This window comes from Budorcas taxicolor, chromosome 15 (genome assembly GCF_023091745.1).
Source record: "Budorcas taxicolor isolate Tak-1 chromosome 15, Takin1.1, whole genome shotgun sequence".
Lineage (NCBI taxonomy): Eukaryota > Metazoa > Chordata > Mammalia > Artiodactyla > Bovidae > Budorcas > Budorcas taxicolor.
Genome location: NC_068924.1, coordinates 8,241,305 through 8,245,987, shown reverse-complemented (window position 1 = coordinate 8,245,987; position 4,683 = coordinate 8,241,305). Strand labels below are relative to the sequence as shown.

Below are 4,683 nucleotides of genomic sequence, written 5' to 3'. Positions count from 1 at the left end.
CTAGAAAATTACTAGAGCTAATCAATGAATATAGTAAATTTGCAGGATATAAAATTAACACACAGAAATCCCTTGCATTCCTATACACTAACAGTGAGAAAACAAAAAGAGAAATTAAGGAAACAATCCCATTCACCATTGCAATGAAAATAATAAAATACTTAGGAATAAATCTACCTAAAGAAACAAAAGACCTTTATATAGAAAACTATAAACACTGATGAAAGAAATCAAAGAGGACACAAATAGATGGAGAAATACACCATGTTCATGGATCAGAAGAATCAATATAGTGAATACAAGTACACTACCCAAAGCAATCTACAGATTCAACACAATCTGTATCAAGCTACCAATGCTATTTTTCACAGAACTAGAACAAATAATTTCACAATTTCTATGGAAATACAAAAAAAAAAAAAAATCAAATAACCAAAGCAATCTTGAGAAAGAAGAATGGAACTGGAGGAATCAACCTGCCTGACTTCAGACTTCACTATGAAGCTACAGTCAAGGCAGTATGGTACAGGCACAAAGACAGAAATATAGATCAATAGAACAAAATAGAAAGCTCAGACATAAATCCACACACCTATAGACAACTTATCTTTGCCAAAGGAGGCAAAAATATACAATGGAGAAAAGACAATCTCTTTAGCAAGTGGTGCTGGAAAAACTGGTCAACTACCTATAAAAGAATGAAACTAGAACATTTTCTAACACCATACACAAAAATAAACTCAAAATGGATTAAAGATCAAAATGTAAGACCAGAAACTATAAAAATCCTAGAGGAAAACATAGGCAAAACACGCTCTGATGTAAATCATAGCAGGATCCTCTGTGACTCGTCTCCCAAAGTAATGGAAATAAAAGCAAAAATAAATAAATGGGACCTAATTAAACTTAGCAGCTTCTGCACAACAAAGCAAACTATAAACAAGGTGAAAAGACAGCCTTCAAAATGGGAGAAAATAGTAGCAAATGAAGCAACTGACAGAGAATTAATCTCAAAAATATGCAAACTCCTGAAGCTCAATTCCAGAAAAATAAGTGACCCAATCAAAAATTGGGCCAAAGAACTAAACAGCCATTTCTCCAAAGAAGACATACAGATGGCTAACAAACACATGAAAAAATGCTCAACATCACTCATTAAATGCAAATCAAAATCACAATGTGGTACCATCTCACGCCAATCAGAATGGTTGCTATCAAAATGTCTACAAACAATAAATGCTGGAGAGGGTGTGGAGAAAAAAGAACCCTCTTACACTGTTGGTGGGAATGCAAATTAGTACAGCCACTATGGAAAACAGTGTGGAGATTCTTTTAAAAACTGGAAATAGGTGCTCGCTTCGGCAGCACATATACTAAAATTGGAACGATACAGAGAAGATTAGCATGGCCCCTGCGCAAGGATGGCATGCAAATGTGTGAAGCGTTCCATATTTTTTAAAGAAAAAATTCCATTCTCCATTGCAATGAAAAGAATAAAATACTTAGGAATATATCTACCTAAAGAAACTAAAGACCCATATATCAAAAACTATAAAACACTGAGGAAATAAATCAAAGAGGACACTAATAGATGGAGAAATATACCATGTTCATGGATCAGAAGAATCAATATAGTGAAAATGAGTATACTACACAAAGAAATCTACAGGTTCAATGCAATCCCTATCAAGCTACCAGCGGTATTTTTCACAGAACTAGAACAAATAATTTCAAGATTTGTATGGAAATACAAAAAACCTCGAATAGCCAAAGCAATCTTGAGAAAGAAGAATGGAACTGGAGGAATCAACTGGCCTGACATCAGGCTCTACTACAAAGCCACAGTCATCAAGACAGTATGGTGCTGGCACAAAGACAGAAATATAGATCACTGGAACAAAATAGAAAGCCCAGAGATAAATCCACACACATATGGACACCTTATCTTTGACAAAGGAGGCAAGAATATACAATGGAGTAAGACAATCTCTTTAACAAGTGGTGCTGGGAAAACTGGTCAACCGTTTGTAAAAGAATGAAACTAGATCACTTTCTAACACCGCACACAAAAATAAACTCAAAATGGATTAAAGATCTAAACGTAAGACCAGAGACTATAAAACTCCTAGAGGAGAACATAAGCAAAACACTCTCTGACATAAATCACAGCAGGATCCTCTATGATCCACCTCCCAGAATTCTGGAAATAAAAGCAAAAATAAACAAATGGGATCTAATTAAAATTAAAAGCTTCTGCACAACAAAGGAAAATATAAGCAAGGTGAAAAGGCAGCCTTCTGAATGGGAGAAAATAATAGCAAATGAAACAACTGACAAACAACTAATCTCAAAAATATACAAGCAACTTATGCAGCTCAATTCCAGAAAAATAAATGACCCAATCAAAAAATGGGCCAAAGAACTAAATAGACATTTCTCCAAAGAAGACATACGGATGGCTAACAAACACATGAAAAGATGCTCAACATCACTCATTATTAGAGAAATGCAAATCAAAACCACAATGAGGTACCACTTCACACCAGTCAGAATGGCTGCGATCCAAAAGTCTGCAAGCAATAAATGCTGAAGAGGGTGTGGAGGAAAGGGAACCCTCCTACACTGTTGGTGGGAATGCAAACTAGTACAGCCACAATGGAGAACAGTGTGGAGATTCCTTAAAAAGTTGCAAATAGAACTGCCTTATGACCCAGCAATCCCACTGCTGGGCATACACACCAAGGAAACCAGAATAGAAAGAGACACATGTACCCCAGTGTTCATCGCAGCACTGTTTATAATAGCCAGGACATGGAAGCAACCTAGATATCCATCAGCAGATGAATGCATAAGAAAGCTGTGGTACATATACACAATGGAGTATTACTCAGCCGTTAAAAAGAATACATTTGAATCCGTTCTAATGAGGTGGATGAAACTGGAGCCGATTATACAGAGTGAAGTAAGCCAGAAAGAAAAACACCAACACAGTATACTAGCACATATATATGGAATTTAGAAAGATGGCAATGATGACCCTGTATGCAAGACAGCAAAAGTGATACAGATGTGTAGAGCAGACTTTTGGACTCAGAGGGAGAGGGAGAGGGTGAGATGATTTGGGAGAATGGCATTGAAACATGTATACTATCATGTAAGAAACGAATCACCAGTCTATGTTTGATGCAGGATACAGGATGCTTGGGGCTGATGCACGGGGATGATCCAGAGAGATTTTATGGGGAGGGAGGTGGGAGGGGTGTTCATGTTTGGGAACTCATGTACACTCGTAGTGGATTCATGTCAATGTATGGCAAAACCAATACAGTATTGTAAAGTAAAATAAAGTAAAAATTAAAATTAAAAAAAAATGGAAATAAAATTGCAAAATGACCCAGCAATCCCACTGCTGAGCATACACACCAAGGAAACCATAATTGGCATTCGTACCCCAGTGTTCATGGCAGGACTGTTTAAAATAGCTAGGACAGGGAAGCGGGAGAGGGCAATGGCAACCCACTCCCATACTCTTGCCTGGAGAATCCCATGAACAGAGGAGCCTGGTGGGCTACAGTGCCTGGAGTCTTGAAGACTCGCACACGACTGAGCAAATTCACTTTCACTTTTCACCTAATGCATTGGAGAAGAAAATGGCAATCCACTCCAGTATTCTTACCTGTAGAATCCCAGGGATGGAGGAGCCTGGTGGGCTGCCATCTACGGGTCACACAGAGTCAGACATGACTGACGCAACACAGCAGCAGCAGAGGCAGCAGGACATGGAACCAACCTAGATGTCCCTCGGCAGATGAATGAATAAGAAAGCTGTGGTACATACACACAATGGAATATTACTGAGCTATTAAAAAGAATGCATCTGAATCAGTTCTAATGAGGTGAATAATCTACAGAGTGAAGTAAGTCAGAAAGAAAAACACCAGTAGACTATATTAATGCATATATATGGAATTTAGAAAGATGGTAACAATGACCTTATATGTGAGACAGCAAAAGAGATGCAGATGTATAGAACAGTCTTTTGGACTCTGTGGGAGAAGGTGAGGGTGGTGTGATTTGAGAGAATAGCATTGAAACCTGTATTCTACCATATGTGAAACAGATGATCAGTCCAAGTTTGATGCAGGAAATAGGGCACCCAAAGCCAGTGCACTGGGACAACCCAGAGGGATAAGATGGGGAGGGAGGGGAGAGAGGGTTTCGGGATGGAGGACACATGTACACCCGTGGCTGATTCATGTCAGTGTATGACAAAAACCATCACAATATTGTAATGTAATTAGCCTCCAATTAAAATAATAAATTAGTTTAAAAAAGATGCTAGTTCGATCCCTGGATCAGGAAGACCCCTGGAGGAGGGCATGGCAATTCATTTCTGTATTCTTGCCTGAAGAATTCCATGGACATTGGAGCCTGGCAGGCTACTATCCATAGGGTCACAAAGAGTCAGATATGACTGAAGTGACTTAGCACACATGCAGCACATATATATTTTTTTTTTCAATATAGACATGTATAGACATAATAATCACTTTGCTATACACCTGAAATGAATGTAACATGGTAAATTAACTAACTTCAATTAGAAAATTGTTTTTTAAAAAAGAATATATCACAGTATTTCATGTCCTGTAAAAAAGAATTTTGTACTCCCAATGAGTTTTC

General features: G+C 37.9%; 1 non-coding gene across 1 annotated transcript; it reads left to right on the top strand.

The window, feature by feature from the left end:
- Positions 1–1,349: 1,349 nt before the first annotated feature.
- Positions 1,350–1,456, top strand: LOC128061053 (U6 spliceosomal RNA). Its single transcript, XR_008200673.1, has one exon. It is a non-coding gene; the product is annotated as a U6 spliceosomal RNA (small nuclear RNA).
- The last annotated feature ends 3,227 nt before the right edge of the window (positions 1,457–4,683 follow it).